Raw genomic sequence first — 19,532 nt, forward strand, 5'->3', positions numbered from 1 at the left:
ATGATAAGAAGGTGGGGGGAGAAAATGAAAAAGGGAGAGGGGTCTGAATATCGGAGAAGACCACTTGCCTCTACAGAGGAGTCCCAATCGCAACCTGCTGGGCATGAAAAGCCCCATTAATTTAGGGCAGGCCTGTCTCAGATCTTCAGGGTAGATGAAGTTCCAGTGTCCACCAGTAGTGGGCAGCATACCGCTCACACTGGGAAGCAACCACAGCAGAGCAGAGAGCAGGGTAGACTTGGTTGGGTGGCAGGGACAGGACAGGACAACACGGGACTTCATCTGTCACATCTAGGCTCCTCTCCAGCCTCCCCACCTGGAGAAGAGTCTCCTTCCCTTCTATGGTCCTCACTGTGACAGACAACTGGGTCCTCGGGAAAGACTTATTTATTGACCTGTTATGTGGTGGGGCTGATGGTGTTAACACCATCACTGCGCTGCTCAATATGAGTCCTTTGTCCACACAGAGGCTCAGACAGTCAGAATTGCTTCTGTCACCTCTGATTATGGGTAAAGAACTCAGGCAACTTTCCCAAGGCCTCACTGCCAGTGGAGGGAGTGAGCCCTCCAGAGGGGCACTTTCCAGTCCAATGCGGAACTCAGCCATGCCACATTGGATCCAGAAACTCCCAGGGACTAGGTGGCAGGGTACATGAGCAACCAGGGTCCCCATGAAGCCCCTACTTGATGAGTGACACCACCAGCTAAGAAGAGGAGCCTTCATGGAGGGCTAAGGGGAAGGCAGGGCTCCTAGTGAACCTCTTGGCTTCAGGAAGCATCCTAGGGCAGAACTGAGCTCACTGGCGGGTGGGTGGTGTGGGCCAGTCTGCCACAGCTGTGCCCTAGCCACTCACACTCCAGGGGCCGTCAGAGCTAGGTTCCTGGGGTCCCAGGTGACCCTGCCATCTACGCTGCTCAGAGCTACGGTTTCGAACTGCCTGTCAGATGGCCTGGCTCAGAAAAAGGCCAGCCAATTTACTGAGTGGGAGACAAGAGCGGTGTGCTGGGATGGAGGGAGCTTCAGGGACAAGGCACCTCCTTCAGTCAGTGACAGTGGCCCCCACATGTACTCATGACATACCTGGGGACCTGGAGCCCCTCACTGGACTTCTGAATAATTGCCTGAGGAACAGGATCTTCTTGGCTGCAAAGAGAGGGGACAATGTGTTAGAATTTGGGGTGTTCTGTTTCCTCCAGAGGATCCTTGCTTGTTCCTGCTTGAGAGGGGAGCCCTAACAGAGCTTGCTGTTTTTCTTCAGTGTGTCTTGAAGCAGAGAGAGTAAATGCCAGCCACACTGGGGCGGGTGTTGTAAGTCATTCTGCCACAGCTGCGTTCTAGCTACTGTACACTCCAGGAGCTATCAGACCTGAGGCTTCTAGCCTGCCCAGTGCCATTGTGTCAAACCACCTACAGGCCCCGAAGAGTAGGCCCGGAAACTGGCAATCCCACCAGCGTGCTCAGAACTCTATTCCCCTACCCAACATCCATCACCTGTCATCCATCTACCCATCCATCCATCATCCATCCACCCATCCATCATCTACCCATCATCCATCCACCCATCCATCCATCATCCATCCATCCATTCATCCATCCATCCATTCATCATCCATCCATCCATCCATCCATCCACCCGTCCACTCACCATCCATCCATCCATCCATCCACCCATCCATCTACCTAGCCACCTGTGATTCATGCATTTACCACCCATCATCCATCCATTTATCCGTGGTGATATTTTTGTTTGTGCTTTAATAAAGCTTGCCTAAAAATCAGAGAAGCAGAGCAGCCTTCACCCCCTAATCCCTGACTCCAGATTTTTATTATGAAGACCCATTAGCATTCAAACTACATTTATTTATCCATCTGTTCACCCTCATCCACTAGCCAATGCCTGCACCAGATGCTGTGCCAGGCAAGCATGAGGTGTGACTGATTCATAGCTTCCAGGTTACTGTAAAGACAGGCAAAGAACAGCTATAGAAGTCAGAGAGGTCTGTGACTTGCCCAAGAAGACACAGTGGGAACACTGCCAAGCAGTGACACAAATGTAGACAGCATAAACCCTTCCTTGCCTCTCACACCCAACGAAGCCTGAAGTCCCTGTCTCAGCACCTGATTCTCATCTTTTCCATCCTGGCTGGTCCCAGGTTCTTGGACAGCTGTCTCCACTTGTTCAATCTACTCTGTCCTTGGTCTTTGCACCCATATTCTGCCATCAGTACCCTAGAGCTGGAGTACCAGGCCCTGGCTCCCTGTTCAGGTGCAAGGACTATGGACACCATAAGCAGGGTTCTCCCCTGCCTGGGCTCCCAGCAAACCCCCTCGGCGCTGTTGGTGTGGGTTTCAGCAGGCCAAGACCCTTTTGAACTGGAGGAGAGATCCAAGCCCCAGATCCCCAGCTGGCCTCAGCATCCCTGGAGGGGTGGGGCATTCCTTTTCTCTCAGCGGCCTGGGCTGCTCAGAGTCCTGGGGAGGGGCTGCAGCCGCCATGCCTTGATGTTCCTTTCAGCCATTCCCCTTTCCTGTTTCTTCAAACGCTGCCGCTTTCCTTACAAACTGTTACCCGAGCGCTCAGATAAACCTCTGCAGGTAAAATTATATCTGCGATGTGGCCCAGAGGGTGCGCTTAAGAATACGGCGCACGCTATCAGGTGCATTTATCTTAATTACTCTGGGGAAAGTAGAGGCCGGCATTGGGACGGGGCTGGGAAGCGGGGCCTGCACTGCCTTATCGGGGTGCATATATGAGATCCTTTAGCAGAAGGGAGATAAGGGAGTGTAAGTGGGAGGGGGCACAATAATGTTGTCCAAGATGACAAGGAGGTAGCAGTGGGAAAGGCAAGATTCCTGCTTGAAGGCAGGACCACACCGCTGCCCAAATATCTGAGAGCTGGCATAGGGCAAGGCCAGGTACTGGCCACTCTCTCCTCATCCCTTGTGCTACAAAGACATGATGCTGGTCCCGAGAAGGGATGTTTAGCTCACTCAGACTCCACACATCAACTGTGCACAAGCCTGCTAGAACCTTTCTCTGCACCCAGGCTCCTCAGCTAACCATACACCTTCCAGGACCAGCCTTGATCAGGCGCTGTCACCACTAGGAAGCCATCCCTGACTGGAGTGAGTGCTGCCAACAGCCCAGGGTTATGATTCGGCTCTCCAAGGCCCTTGGCAGTCACCTGCACTTCTTAGGCACCAAGGAACAGAGGGGTAGCCCTGTGTCTTGAGGTGCCCAATGGCCAGGGCTTTGGCACACAGCTCACTTCTCACTCAATACCAAGCTTAGCCCCTACACCATGTGCCCCTGCCATCATGAAGATCCTGGGCTACGCAGAGGTGTGGTTGGGCTCAGTGGTCCCGGGAACTCCAAATGGGGATCCCATTGTGGACCCCGCTCTAGGACAGCTACAGATGGGGTCTGGAGTGGACATCTGTGTACTGAGGAGGGAGCACCTGACTTCCACAGCTCCAGCACCTGGGGTGTCAGCCCAGGGTGCCTTCCATGACCACACTGACTGTGCTGCCTGGCTCTCAGTGGTCTTATCTGTGACGAGACTGGCGCCCTAGGCTGGGTCTGGGCATGCAGTAGGAAGGCTGCATGATGCCATACACAGTCTCAGGACTTGGTGTGAGACACGTGAGAGGGTGGGCATGAGGTGGGCCGGGCTGTCTTCCCACCTTCCTATGGGCTTGGGGCTTTATCAAAGCCAGGTCACTGATGAGGGGGTTGACGGTGCCTGGGGCAAATAAGAGGGAACTGTATTTGTAGCCCCTAAGAGCTGCCCCTCTGGGACAATGTGACCTGGTGATCATCTATGCCTATCCCCTTCCTGAGGTTCACACTGGCCGTGTATGGGCAAAGAAATGTGTCCCAAGGAATGAATGAGGTTGACACACTCCTAGGGATTGCGTATGGTTCCCCTGCTGCATCTCGTTCCTGATCCTGTCTACCCCTTTCCCACCAAAAGTGATTATAAGTTTGTTGCCTAAGGATACGAGGGTCAGCAGGAGCCGGAGAGGGTTGAGTAGAGGCTGGGGGGGGGGGAGGACTGGCATTGCTTAGGGCTACACACTTGCCCCGGCTCTAGGAAGGAAGCCCCCAAGTGCTGACCATGTGAGGACAAGCCCTGTCCAGTCAATCGGGGCAGGGAACTAGCTACATGGCGTCACTGTTGCTGTCACTCTCCAGGAAGCAGGCGCCCATTTCTCAAGTACAGATAAGGAACTGAAGGCACTGAGTGTGGGCTCCAGGTCAGACGCCTGTCACATGGGCTGTACTCTCTCCAACTGTGTTCACTCTTAGGCTCTGCCCGCAGTTACTGCCTCTTGCTAGCACCTGGGCAAACTTGTCTCAGTGGCTACCTGGACTGTGGCTGTAACCCCAGGAACTGTCTGCAGAGTGAGGCTGAGGGGCTAGATTCCCCTTGGTTGGGGAACACGAGGAATGTCCTGATCTCCCATGGGAAGCATGTCTGTGCCTCTCCCCACAATAGTATCCCAGCTAGCTCTGTGGTGCAAGCCCAGCATAGGGGTCTTGGCCTCAGATTACTCACTTCTAAAATGGGTGTGGCATCTCCCATGGCACAGGGCCCTCTGGATGGGATGCTCCAAGCCATGCCCAGCTGCTGTCTTCTGTCCTCTAGGACTGGCTCTGGTGGAGGTTTGAGAGGCCAAAGGAGGGCAGTGGGTGGGCCTAGGCTTGCCTGCCAACAGCAATGGTCCCTGTTCTTTGTCAAGGCTCCCATCCAACTGTAGCCAGCAAGGGCCCCAAGGCCCAGGACATTTCTAGACAGCTACCACAGCCATCTTCTCTAAGAGTCTACTCAGGTGAGGGACAGGCTCAGGGGAAGGGACTCTTCCAAGGCCATAGAACAGAGAGAAGACATCTGGGACCATGAACTTCTTCGTGGCTCAGAGCAGCAGCCGTCTCAATTATAGCTGTCCTTCTCAAGGTGTGTGACCTCACTCAGTCACTGGGCAGCTGGAAACGAGAGGCCTGGTTTGCTCGTCTAGACTGGCTGGCCAGTGACTAATGGGGACATCTAAGAGTATCAATTTCGGCTGGGCACAGTGGCACACATCTTTAATCCCAGTACTTGGGAGGCAGAGGCAGACAGATCTCTGTGAGTTCAAGGCCAGCCTGGTCTACAGAGTGAGTTCCAGAACAACCAGAGCTACATAGTGAGACTCTATCTCCAGAAAAACAAACAAAACAAAATGGTCGAGAAAGACCATTTGGGTGGATGGAAGATGTCCCTGCCCTTTGCCGAGGTTCCTGCTCAGCTGTAACCAGTACAAGGCAGAGGATGTCACACGTGCCCTCTGGCTACAGTAGCCTGGGGAAGGGGTGGCCCAGTGCACCTTGACTCCGAAGTACCTGCTCAGAGCTGACTCTTACCAGAATGTCCTCCCCAGATGGCCCACAGCAATGGCAGGAGGCCCCAGCCCGGGAGGGCAAAGGAAGCCTTGCGGGATCCCATCATGGCTTCCTATTGCAGGGCCTGCCCACTGTCTTCTCCCAGTGGCCCCCTTGGCTTCCGGTCCTGCTCAGTCACATGGGTTTGTCCCTCGTATTCACAGGTGCTCCTGCCGACGGGTACCAGACCCTCCTCTTTGCTGTGTTCTTCCCGGCTCCCCTAGCTGCTCTGCTCTTGCGGATGGCTCACACAGGAGTCCACACCATGTGTTCCTCTTGCTGCCCCTGTGGGGGGTCTGAGGCCATAGGGGCTGCTAGGACTCTGCAGTCCCAGGGACCCTCCCTCATAGTCAGGGCTTTCTAAACCGTACAGCATAGGGGCTGGAGAGATGGCTCAGTGGTTAAGAGCATTGCCTGCTCTTCCAAAGGTTCAATTCCCAGCAACCACATGGTGGCTCACAACCATCTGTAATGGGGTCTGGTGCCCTCTTCTGGCCTGCAGACATACACACAGACAGAATATTGTATACATAATAAATAAATAAATTTAATAAATAAATAAATAAACCGTACAGCAAATGCAGGCTGCTCTCTGCTCCAAGACACACCTCTCACCTGGGTCTCTGACTCTAAACCCCTTTTGTTACCCCCAATCCCCTCCACATCAGAAGCCTACTACAGTGACCATAGCCCAACATTGACTGCTCCTAATGCCATAGCCTGCTGGAATGACCAAATGCACAGATCTACCCCACCACTTCAGGTCATCCCCAAGGCCCTGCCCCAATACATGGCTTTGCAGAGGCCTGGGCCTACAGGTGAATAGGGTGGTCACCATGTCCGTTCTCCCAAGCCTAAGCAGGCTTCACAGTCTGGAGCTTCCTCTGCAAGCTCTTCTGGCCTACCACATCCTCCCAGTGCTGCTGCCCCACCCAGCCTGTAATTTGCTGTCTGCGTGGCTGCTCTGCAACCTGGGGCTTGGAACCCTGGGCAGTCTCAATCCACCTTGGCTTATAAAGCCAAGGGCCACCGGGGGGCTGATGAGGTGGCACCCCACTCTTCCCATCCTTTGGGTCCCTGTGTGAACCCACCCGTTTCCAGGGACCCTCACCTCCTTGGTACTGACAATTTCCAGGTGACTGACCTATGCAGTTCCCTTCTTGCCAACATAGAATTGTTGGCCTCCACACCTCTTCTTCCACTGTATTCTGAGGGCTGGCATTTCTGTGTCATGTGCACAGTTATGTCCTCCATTGCCAGGGACACTGCTTGGGACAGAGGACACGGCCTGCATCTTCTGGAGGAAAGGGTATGATGGATGACCTGCCCAGGCTCTCGCACCCCGGGCCTCCCCCTTCCCAAGCCCTGCTTGGGCAGTGGGTGCCGTGGCAGCCAGGCTGCTGTAGTTGTCAGGACACTAAGGATTCCTCAGGAAAAGCCTGAAATGCAAGTTTTAAAGCGAAATCTCCCCATTTGAAACCTGGCAACAAATTCACCCGACAAAATAACTACCGCGTGGGCTGGAGCCGTCGGCTGGATCCAGCCTGTGGTTTGCGGACGGTGACCATCCTTTCGGCACACGGGGTCAGCTGTCCTCACCAGAGCTGGCTCAGACACTCGTGTCCTCACTCACTCGTTCATTCACACACTTACCTACGTATTCACTGTTCACAGACACACTCAATTATTCACTCATTTGTCCACGCACTCACTCACTCATTCTCTCATTCATACTCACTCATACACTCACCCATTCATTCACTCACCCATTCATTCACACACTCATACATTCACTCATTCATTCACACACTCACATACTCACACACTCACATACTTACCCATTCATTCACACACTCACCCATTCACATACTCACCCATTCATTCACACACTCATACATTCACTCATTCATTCACACACTCACACACTCATCCATTCACATACTCATTCATTCACACACTCAACACTCACATACTCACACACTCACATACTCACCCATTCATTCAAACACTCACACACTCACCCATTCACATACTCACCCATTCACTCACACACTCACTCATTCACACACTCACCCATTCATTCACACACACACTCGTTTATTCACACACTAACATAATCACACACTTACTCATTCATTCACACACTCACATACTCACTTGTTCATTCACACATTCACCTACGTATTCACTGTTCACATAAACACCCCTTATTCACTCATTTTTCCATGTACTCACTTATTCTCTCTTTCATATTTACACACTCATACACTCACCCATTCATTCACACACTCACATACTCACCCATTCATTCACACACTCACATACTCATTCATTCACACACTCACTCATTCACACTCACATATTCACCCATTCACACACTCACTCATTCACACACTCACACACTCACTCATTCACACACTCACATATTCACTCATTCATTCACACACTCACATACTCATTCATCACACACTCACATACCCATTCATCACACACTCACATACTCACACACTTATTCACTCACTCACTCACTCACTCACTCACTCACTCACTCACTCACTCATGTAATCACTCATTCACTCACACACTCATTCATTCACCCACACACTGCATCCTGCCTCACCAATGGGGCACTGCTGTGGCTGAGATTGACTGGTCCCACTGGCCCAGCTGGGATACCCTCAGAGGTCTCCTGGGTTTAAAAGGGTTTACATATTCTGGAAAGCTCTAGTGACTTTCACAACCACCTTGTAGGCTGCCCATGCAGCAGTGCTCAGAGGGGATCAGGAATGTGCTAAAGTCTGCACAGAAGGCTGTGGGAAGGACCCTGTGAGGGTCAGCTCTGGGGATGTGGCAGGGTAGAGGTTGTCAAGACTTAGAAGTCTGGGTCTGGCCAAGCTGCCAGCAGATGGCCAGGTAGCAGCAAAGTCCCCTGACTGCAGCCACACAACCTGTGTGTGCTCCTCCTGTTTTCAACCAGCTTTGTCTCCAGGGCACTGTTTTTCTCCCTGTACGCAGGGATCACATGCAAGATGTGATATGCACACACACACACGAAACCTACAGCATATCATTTCCCGTACCCTGCTGTGGTCTCCTGCGTGCTAAGCAGGTTTATTCTTCCACACTAGAGTCCCCCTTCACACCATGGGGTTTCCCCATTCCTTCCTCAGGGTCTCCATCTCCCTCCCCACTCTGGGGTCTTCCTATTTCTATCACAAGGTCACTCCTCTCCATTGTGGTCTCCCCCTGCCCCAGTATGGATGGGTTTCCAGCCTGCATCCCTGCTGTGGGTCCTGCCAAAATCACAGATCATACAACTGAGTCCTGGTCTCACACACCCACTCTGGCTCGGTCACCACCCAACTTTTGCAGGTGAAGAAACTGAGGCACAATGAGGTCAGGAACTTCCTCACACATCACACTGACCTGAGTCTGTGGCTACGGGTCATGTGACCCACTCATGCAGAGGGGCCTAGTAGGGATGCCCCTCACTGGGCTCAGCCCCAGCTCCTGCAGCTGGCTACAGAGGGGCCCGTTTGAGGGAAATGGGGTGCTGTTGAATAAGGCTAACATTCATCTCACAGGCAGCTCCATGGGCTGCAGGCTTGTGTTGGCTGGGGCCAGCACAGCTCTTTCTCCCTCCTTCCTTCTCCCTCCACCCCTCTCCTCCCTCCCTCCTGCTCTGCTCCCTCTCTGTGGTGTTTTCCTCTTCCAGTTGGAGGGTGTTTGCTGGGCTAAGGTGCAAGAGGCCTGGGAGTTGGGTGAAGAGTGTGAGGCCAGCTTGAGTCCCACATGGGAGGACCCAGGTAAGAGGACAGGGCCGTCTTAGAAGCCCATGAGAACAGGAGTAAGCACGAAAGAGACAGAGGGAAGGAGTGAGTTTATATTTAGTTCTATGCATACAGCGGGGCTTTATATATAACTGCTGGACAGATTTCTAGTCATCTGGCCATTTTGAGGCTTGTCTCCACAGTGGCCTACTGTGGCAGCCTTCCCCATGTATTCCTTAATCCTCTCAGCCCAACTCCATTTCTTCAAAACTTGCACACTCTCTGCCCAAAAGGTACTAAAGCAAGCTTAGTAAAGATGAGGAGCTCACAACACAAAGGGGAAGGGTAAGTCTTATGGAAGGAGCTTCCTGATGTCCAGAGCAAAAAAGGGAATAAGTCACAGTGAGCTTGTCTCTCCCACTTTCTGCCCAAAGGGGAGTACAGAAGGGTGTCAGAGTGTCCTCTGAGAACTCTTTTAACTAATCTTGCCCCCACAATATGTGGCGATCTAGAGGAGGCAGTGTGTATCACACACACGCCAACACCAAGCACAGATGCTCGGTGCATTCCCACTTTACAGGTGCCGTAACCAGTCGGAACCCCCTTCGCTTTCCACGGCGCTGCCACATCTGACTAGATGCCTGTGCCCAGCTGCCCATGAGTCAAGGCATGACAAGTCCCTTATCACTCACTTCAGACCCCCTCCACAAGTGGGGTATAACTGTCGGGCATGGGCCTCATCACAGGTCGTCTCACCAGTCTAGACCCCTGGGGACATCACACCCCAAAGTATGAAAGTCTAATGCAATTAGTGAAGGTGATGGGAAGGATCTCAGGGTGGTCTGTGTATCCACAACCTGCAGGGCTCACTGTTCTGGGAATCCAGAGCCTCTTGTGCTGGAGGGGAAGCTTCACCGGCCAAGATGGCAGCCATGGTGGCACATGTTCACAGATCCAGTCTCCTTGGAGTTGACAGTCCATGACGTGTGGTCCTGATGCATGGACTTGGTCAGCCAGGCCATTGATGATAGGATGACCCAGAGAAGAGGGTCCTGGCCCCACACACTTGTGCCATAAATCCTTCTCTGTAGGTGTTGGTTAAAGGGCAGGCTCTGCACTTCCTTGCTGTGCAGCCACAGACAACTGACTCAGCCTCTCTGAGCTTAATGTGCTACCTGCAAACAGGTCTGAGAACCGTTTGTCTCTTGGGGTTTGTGGGAGCACACTGTCCAGCAGGTGACGTTCTCAGTGACCCTGGCTGTGGCTTCACTGCTGTGTATTTATCTGTCCCAACCTGAACTAGGGAGGCAGACATAGGGTCTAAACATAGAGTGGATGCAGCTACTTAAAAAGTGATTTGGGGGCCAGGGTGTAGCTACAGGTGTTGTCTTGCCTGAGTGAGTACCTGGGTTCAAACCCAGCACTCGAGGGAAATAAATGGTTCTGACTTAAAAACAGCTGAGGGCTGGGGCTATAGCTCAGTTGGTAGAGTACTTGCCTTGCAAGCATGAAGCCCTGGGTTTGATTCTCAGAACCACATTTAAACAAACAAAAACAAACAAAACCCAAAAAGCAACCCCCAAGTGTGGCGGTGCACACCTACAATCCCAGCACCAGATCTGAAGCAGCTGGATCTGAAGTTCAAGGTCATTCTTAGCTCCATGAAACACACACACGCACATACACACACACACACCAGAGTGGACTTCTCTCTGCCTTAGCCTCCCGAGTTCGGGGACTGTAGGTCTGTGCTACCACATCTAGCTCAAATGAAAACAACAGCGATGAAAACATCATTTCCAGACTATACTTTCCTATCAGAAAAAATAGGCATGACGGATCTCCCTGGCCCTGGCTGTGAGGCTGAGGCTTTCTTATACCTGGGCTTCTGGGGAAGCAGCCACAGTTTCCCCTTGACTTAGTGGGGCATACCACATTGCCCTAAGGAAAGGGGGAGATCCAGCTGGGTTGATGCAGGGGGGCACTACCGTGGTTAGGATCCGAAACGCCGCTGCAGACTCATGCTTTGAGTGCTCGATCCAGCTATCTTGGGAGGTCCTAGGAACCCCAAGAGGTGGGGCATGGCTGGTGGAAGTGGGTCACTGATGCAGACCATGCAAGGCTGTACCTGCCACTGACTCTTATTGTGTGCTCTCTGCTTCCTGGCCCATGGTGATGTGAATAGCCTCTGTCACACTTTCCCACTGCCATGAATGGGGCTGCCTGCCAGGCTCTCCCTACCATGATGGAAGGGAACCAACGGTTTGCAAGTGTGGGCTAAAATAAGCCCTTCCTTCCTTCCTTCCTTCCTTCCTTCCTTCCTTCCTTCCTTCCTTCCTTCCTTCCTTCCTTCCTTCCTTCCTTCCCTCCCTCCCTCCCTCCCTCCCTCCCTCCCTCCTCCCTCCCTCCCTCCCTTCTTTTTTTTTTTTTCTTGTCAGACACTGTGAACAGTGCAATGGAAAAGTAACCACCACAAACATGTCTTCTGACCCCACCAAAGCCAATGAGAGCCCTCTGCTGTCCAGGTGTGTGCAGTTAGAGGCAATAGTTCCCACAGAGGTGGAGACTACGGCTCTTCTCCCCACATTGTCCTCTCTAGACATCAGGCACACAGCAAGGGATGCTTTAATAATGTAAACACCAAGAGCCAAGTCTTCCACAAAGTCCTGCATCTTCTGATAAACACCACACAGGCTGATCAAGCTGAATGGCTGGCCCTGACCCCGCAGGCAGCACTCAACCGAGCAAAGATTGCAGGGCAACTTTGGATAGTGGGTAAACTGAGGCATGCACACAGAACCACTCTGAGAGTCACACATCCCATGTGTGCACTTATAAACACAGTCATGTGAGAAGGGTTTCACTTCTAGCTAGGCTGAGGTGGACTGGGAGGGTCATGGGTCCAGCAAGACTCCCTGGTCACAGCATAGAGGCAGTGGCCACTACAAGGGCCTTTGTACCCTCCACATCCTGTGGAAAGCGCCCCTGGCTCCCCACCTCCCAGTTCCCACATCTCAGCTGGTTTTAATTAGTCTCCTTCAAAGTCCCCCAAAGCCATTCAGCCACGTTAGCGCTCTCCAGCTGCCAAGAGCTCTGGGGTGTGTCGGGGCGGGGGGGGTGTCGGGGAACACAGGGCCACATGGAGCTGCAGGGACTTTTCTGCTTCTGCGGCTCATAGCAGAGAGCAGGTCTGGCCTGGTCAGTGGTAGAGGTAGGGCAAGGTCCTGGCAGGAAAGGCCTGGGACAGGTCAGATGAGTCAGGTCCCCACCACGGAGGTGTAGAGGGGTTGGCTTTGGGGTCTGGAGACCTCAATATCTGTTGGCATTTCCTGGGGGGTCTCTAAATTCCCTTGGAGTCTGCAGGCCCAGCTGTGCGAACAGCCTCGCATGCCTCAGTGCAGACCTGCGTCCACTCCCTGGAAATCTTCTCCAGCAAGGTCCAGTCGGCAGTATCCCTAGGTGCTGGGTGAGGGGGTAATCGAGGCAGGTGGGAAACAGACCATGCTGGAGACCCAGGGCAATATGAGAACTAACAGCTGCCACCCAAGCACCAGAGCCTAGTCCAACCCCATATTTGCCCCCAGGCTCAGCCTGGACACCTCTCCTGCTTCTACAAAAGCTTGGGTAGTCAGTATCCGGGCTTGCAAACACACGCTGCGTGGGGATGGCCAAGACTGCCAGTCTGCAGTTGGGGGTCTGGGCTGGGGTCTTCCTCTGCCTGCTTTCCTCCCTGGCACGTCCTGTAAAAGGCCCTTGTTATGGGCATCTGTCCCTGGTCCCCTCTCCCATCTTCTTGCTGCTGGTACCAACACTTCACATTTCCTCCTGGGCGTTGTCCAATCGCTCATCTTAGTCCATGCTTCAGAACCTGGATTTAGCTACACCTGAAGGACTCCCCCGCAGGCAAGCTGTTTGAGCCAATGGTATCATTTCTGCTAAGCCTACTTTAAATTGTTTTTCCCCCCTGTATCTAACTAACCTGAACCCACGTGGGGACTCACAGGTGGTTCTGCTGGGTACTCACTGCTGGGTCATGGGTCTGTCACACATCTGGGTGGCTGCCACAGGAATTAGGCCTCACAACCACACTAGACCTCATTTAACACCTGCTTGCCCCACCCTGGCTGTCTGCGGCTCCTTTCCAGGGTGCCCCTCTGTGCCCACCTTGGCTGTCTGCAGCTCCTTTCCAGGGTGCCCTTCTGTGCCCACGCCCCACATTCATCAGCCCAGAAGACTTAAGCCGGCTGGTGAGTGCACTCAGTTATGCGTTGGCGCATGTGTGCTTAGGAACTTTTGTCTCAGAAGATTCCAGGTAGCCCTGGGGCCTGCCCTGTAGCTAGGGTAGGGTCTCCTTGTGGTCCTCCCTCTCTCCAAGAGGCTGAGGAAAGGATACCACTAGGACACAGTCACCAAGACACTGTGCTAGTTGAGATGGCATAGGTGACCAACTCACACTGATGGCTTGTCAGCACACCTTGTAGATGCCAGCCCTGTCTCTCATGCTTGCCACGCAGGGTGCCTGCTGTCTTGGCGGAAGTCTCTACAATGATATGGCTTTCCTACAGCAGTATAGCCTGGCATCTCTGATGTTCTTTGACAATACAGAACGAGTGAGGAACACAGGCTGATGAAATCAGATGCCCAGGGTGGCACCCCCTGTCTGTCTGGTGGCTGGGTGTGGGGCAGGCAACACCTCAATGGCTGTTTTTGCGGAAGTTTAAAAGTGATCTACAGTAAAAACATGAGCGCAACCATCACTGGGGAAGTTCTGGCTGTTTCTGAAAGCATTCGGATTCAATCAAACCCCACTGGTAGGAAGCTGTTGTATCACAGAAAGCAGCACCTCCCTGTTTCCCATTGCTTTTGAGACGGCAGCGGGCCTGCAGGTGTGGGACAGTGGTCCCATGGGCAGCCTGTCTGATTCTACTCTAGTTAAGACAGTCTTGAGCATCTCCCAGGACATGTATGAGACCTGCCCAGGGTTATGCACCAGGTCAAAGGGTTTTAGAGGCCACTGAACTGAGTTAACACAGGAAAGACTTGGCCAGTTAGGATGGGGCATCAGGGACCGTTCTAGGGAAACCCTGACACACGATCACCCTGCTAGACATATAGAGGAAGCAGCCACATTAATACAGGGGTGAATCCTTGGCTTACCATAGACCAGGGGGAATCTATACCAGGCAGGAAACTGGGGAGCAGGACCTTGCATGGGGCTACCAGTGTGGCCCTGATTCCTTTGGGGCCTCCTTTACGCTTGTTTTCCTTCCTTGCTTCTCTCCTCTGTGAGCTCACGCAGCTTTTGTAGACTCTTATCTCCATGGCTTTCTGTTCTGATGTATGTGGCTGATGGTTTCTGCTGTCATCTCCCTGGAGATGTCATATTTCCTGTTCTCAGTCCCAGCCAGCCATTAGTCAGCAGAGCCCTGGGACAGCCTAACAGAATCAGTGTCCTTGGGCTGGCCCTCCAGCCTCGGTTTTCCCTCCAGTAAAATGAGTGGTTAAGGGAGCCAGCCCATGGAGAGATGAACCCAGTTTGGCGCAGGCACGGACTCCATCGACCACAAAGGGTAAGCTTACGTAGGGTAAACTGAGGCAGGGATACATCCATCTCCGTGGGGATCTTCAGAGGCAACGTGGTCACACAGCACCCTCTGCCCACAGGCACTCCAGGCCTCTCCTCCCTCAAAGGCCTCGCTTGTCATACATCTGTGACTCTGTGTTCCAACTGCAGTGTCTGCTCAGAATGCAAAGATCTCAGCACGGAAAGAGCACCCAAGAAGACGAGGGTGAATTTGCATCAGCAGGAAGTTCCAGAAGGCAGGGCCTGGGACAGGGTCACTGCTGTGCTTCTGGCATTTGGCACAGTGCCCAGCAGATGGTACTCACCTACCCACACATTCTTTACACGCACACACACACATGCACGCACATACACACACATACACGCAAGCATACACTCATGCACGCACGCACATACACACCCCCATACCACACCACATATACTCTTTGTTGTTGTTGTTTTGTTTTTTAAAGAGGTTGTGAGGCACTGACAAGGTCTGCCCTTCAGATGCCAATGCTGTTTTCACAGTCGAGAGGAAGTGGCTGCTACAAAACATCTCATCTCATGCTCCAAGGGGACCACCTGGCATGGAGGTCCCATGACCCACAGCGGCCCAGATGAAGCTCCTTCCTGGCCTGACTGGCAGGCAGAGGATGACCCTAGGAAGGCAGAGGCTGAGCCTGGGCCCTGTCTATCTCATTCTTGCATCTGGAAGAGCAGCTGCTGTCCCTGCTGGCTAGTCCCTCAGCCAGGTTGTGGGCTGCCGGCCTGTGCGTGTACAGCTCTTTCTGGACTCCTGGTGGTGGGGTCATATGGATGCTAGGGTTCAGAGGCTGTGTCTCAGGGCCACTTATCCAGTATCCATCCACCCTATCAAGGGATGGGAGCTCAGGGTGACCCCTTAGGTTGGGGTAGAATGAGAACCCAACTCAGGTCTGCAATCCCAGAAGACTTTCTGTGGACTCTGGGCCTCAGCAGTGGCTCTGGAACTAGGTGACAGAAGTGTTCCCCTGAAACTACCTGACCCCACAATAAAGATGTCTCCTTGACGCCACCTTGACCCCAAGATCTACTGCCATATCTGGGCTGACTTTTGTATTAATCCCTGCTGGGGTAGCAATGACATAATTCCTGGATTCCTGGAAAAGAATCCAGGTCGAGAAGTATAGGAGTGGCTCACACAGGACACAGCTCACTGGGACAGGGCCACCACGTTTCTACCACTTGAAGCCAAATCAGGGACGGGAAGGTGTTCTTCCAACCACATCACTGTGTCCCAGACTCCTGTTCATCTGCTGAGCCCAGCATGGCAGAGCCCTGGGGTGGGTGGAGGGGGCAGTGAGGGAGGGGGCGGCTGCCCAGGGTCCTGGCTCCAGCTTCCTGAGACTTGGGTGAGGAGAAGGGTGGGGGCGGCTGTAGTTACCAAGGCCCCAACCATTAGATGCGTAGTTGCACAGGAACAATGCAGACATTGTGGACGATCTGGACATCAGGCTCACTAGAGGGGAACTGTCTCTGTCATGCCACTGTCTCCCCACATAGGCTCATGTCTGCTGCACTCCCTGGCCATCTGTGGCTCCCAGACACTCACCATAAAGAGCTCCTCACCCAAACTTGTTTCAGTCTCTACTGTTACCATCTTTGAACCAACAGACACCACAGGGAACATCCTGTGGCCACCAAGGGTCTGTGGCCCCTCACATCAAGACAGGAACTTTGTCTCCTTCCCAGGGCCCAGGCTGGCCCCTGTCCTATTTCAACTAACATGAACAGGAGGAAGTGACATCCTGAAAGTCTGGGCCTTGGAGCTTTGCTGCCTCTGCTCTCATGTAGAGGGAGGGGAGTAGAGGGCACTGAGACTCCCCGAAATGCCCCCCGGGGGTTGAACTCAGAATCCAATTGCCAACTGAAAGCAGTCCCCATGAGTGGGTAGGCAAGAGCAGAAGGAGCCCCAAACTGCAGAGGACGAGAAGCTGCAGACGGCTGTCCTGTGTCTTGGTAGCAGCTCCTTGCCTGACATCTCTGAAGGTGAAGGGCAGTGCCCACTCTGAGACCCTTCCTCTGGTGTGTGAGGACAGGACTAGTGCTGGGGAGAACCCAGTGCCCACTGCTACTTCAAAGAGCTGGGGACTAGAGTTGGGCCCAGTGACAGAATCACACACAGGTTTCAGGAACAAGGGCCAGGCTGGGCACAGGACCCTCTTCCTGTGTGTTCTTTATAGACAGAGCCTTTGGCTCCCGGTTCATCTTTCCTAACAGGCTTTGTGTAGCTACCTAATGAAGGCCTCTGCCCACTCAGCTGCTGGGCACCCTGTGGCCCCTGCGACAGCCTCTGGTATAGTGTTCTCATCTCCAGTGGGAGCTGGGCACAGGTACATGTACCACTGTTGAGTTTGGTGCCCATGCCCACACACAGCTCCAAGTGCTCTGTGGCACAGAGTCCTAGGCCTCTCCCGTGCGGACCCTCCACTCTCAGGCCATGAAATCTTTGTTCAAATCTCCTAAGTCTCACCGAGAAGTATGCATCATTAAACAATTTTTAAAATCATCTGTTCCTCTGTCATCTATGCATCTATCAATTCTCTCTCTCTCTCTCTCTCTCTCTCTCTCTCTCTCTCTCTCTCTCTCTCTCTCCAGTCATCCATTCCCTGATCATCTGTGTAATGTATGCCTTCATAGGACCCCCTATCATCTGTCTTCCTCATTGCTATCCTTCAACCTATCTACTTCACATACGGAAGACATGCATTCTCGTGTGTATTAACACCAAATTCATGTCTACAGAATGGCCCATACTGCTAATTTAGCAGCCGTGTGCCCTTGCCTTCTAGCCCAGAGAGTCTGAAATTCACCGCCCAGCCTCTTTTCTCTACCACTGTGTCCTTTCTAGCAATCATCTTAGCCCAAACAACAGCCTTAGAGAGCTGGGGACAAAGGTACGCAGGGCAGGGAGGAAGAGCAGTCCCACCCTGGAGCCCTGGGAGGGGCTGATCATCTGATCATACTGCAGGTTCTGGAATAGATATGACCTGAGCTGGCTGCAGAAGAGCTTGTCCATCATAGATTAGAGAAACTGGTTGAGGTGTGTGGTCTCTGAGCTACCCTGGAGAGGGTTTCTGGAGACTGGAGACAAGGGATGTGGCTGATTTTGACAGCACCGCCAGGGAACCTGGATACACCTCTGTCTGAAACACACTCTGCATATATCTTAGGCTCACAAGGCAGTAACTTCCTTTCGGTGGAGTCTGAATTGCATTTCTATTGTTCACACTTGAGCCCAGAGTACAAGGACAGCCAAACAAAGGGCAGAGTCATGGGGAGAAATGAGACAGGGTCAAGTGTACAGCAGAATCTAGAAATGACGGGTGACCTTGGTGCCCTCCGAGGACCTCTGCTTGCTGAATGTGAAACCTGAGCCCAGGCAGCACATTACCCTCTCTCATCTCTGCCATTAGGACACTGTCAGTGGACGCCCTCACTCTGCCCTGCCAAGGATACCTACACAGCCAAAGTCACAGCATTTGGGCACAGGCACTGAATACAAAGCAAGAGCTCTCTGGATGTGGCACCTGCTTCTAACTGATCCAGGCCAAAGATGCCAGCTCACACGTGCTTTTGACACGACATCCCAAGTGCCGTGTGCCCGTAGCTTCCCTGGATTGGAGATGACCCAGTGCAGAATTCAGGAGTCTGACTTTAGAGTCTACGCATTGGTCGTCATCCTGTCTGCCTGTGGGGTCTTGCAATCTCACAAGTGGGAAGTGGCATATTATTGTCACCTGCTACAGGCACCAAAAATCAGGGTGAAGTCCCACTCGATGTTTGAGATAGTCAAGAATGGCACACTCAAACTCAATCACCAAGCAATTCATAAAAATATATGGCAAACATGTGACAGTATATACTTTTATGTATACTTACACGTTATTTATGTAATAACATGAATAACATATAGCTCCATAAGAGTACACATGTTTACAAGGATGTATGAAATATATGTATCTGCCTGCCCATGGGGCCCCCCAAATGAGCTCACCACAGTCATAAGAGAAACTGTCTCTTGTTTGGAACTCCCTCCAGGTTAAAGGTCGCTAGAGATAACTCATTCCCAGGGGAGCCACGGGTGAAATCCCAAAGCTGCAGGAGGCAAGCTGGTAGTAAAGTCCGGATCCCAGAAGAGAGAGGGAAGCAGGGGCTGGTAAAGCAGCCGCAGAGGATGAGACAGATAAAATCACCTGTAGACAGGGAGGGAGGAAAGGCTGCTGGGAGGGTCATGGGTGCAGTCGACGTGGGTGCCTGCAGTGACCACAGGTCACAAGGGGAGCCACACTGAACAGACTCTAGATGCCACAGCCACCGTCTGGGAGACTTGCAATCCTCCGACTCTGAACCCCTGATGCCCCTGGTCTTTAGAACCAAGTCAATGATGATTCACAGCTAGTGTCCTGGGGAAACCACCCCAGGACAACTCTAGGAATGGCCCAAAGGGCCAGGGTTGGGACATTTGTCTTGCGTGCTCCAGGTCTCCTTGCTCCATGCCATGTGTGGCTCCCAAGATGCAACGCACACAAACAGACCCTTGCCTTTGAAGCTGGGAGTTAAAAACCAGACAACATATCTCAGATACTTAAAAACACACATTTCATGTAGAATATAAGTGGTTTGCTATAAGTCACACCCATCAAGGTCCTGCCACCCGTTGCTTTTCCTCATGTGGCCACTCCAACTTCTCAAAGGACACTGGATGTCACACACATCTTGCGTAGCCGGTACAGG

General features: G+C 52.8%; 1 protein-coding gene across 1 annotated transcript in view; it reads right to left on the reverse strand.

Annotated features, from left to right (window-relative positions):
* Znf469 (zinc finger protein 469) overlaps nt 1-19,532 on the reverse strand; it is a 41,130-nt gene that overhangs the window by 12,920 nt on the left and 8,678 nt on the right. Inside the window, exon 2 of the mRNA XM_057754148.1 lies at nt 1,082-1,144. The gene's annotated coding sequence lies outside the window, so the exon portion shown is untranslated. The remainder of the gene's footprint in view (nt 1-1,081; nt 1,145-19,532) is intronic.

This window comes from Chionomys nivalis, chromosome 21 (genome assembly GCF_950005125.1).
Source record: "Chionomys nivalis chromosome 21, mChiNiv1.1, whole genome shotgun sequence".
Lineage (NCBI taxonomy): Eukaryota > Metazoa > Chordata > Mammalia > Rodentia > Cricetidae > Chionomys > Chionomys nivalis.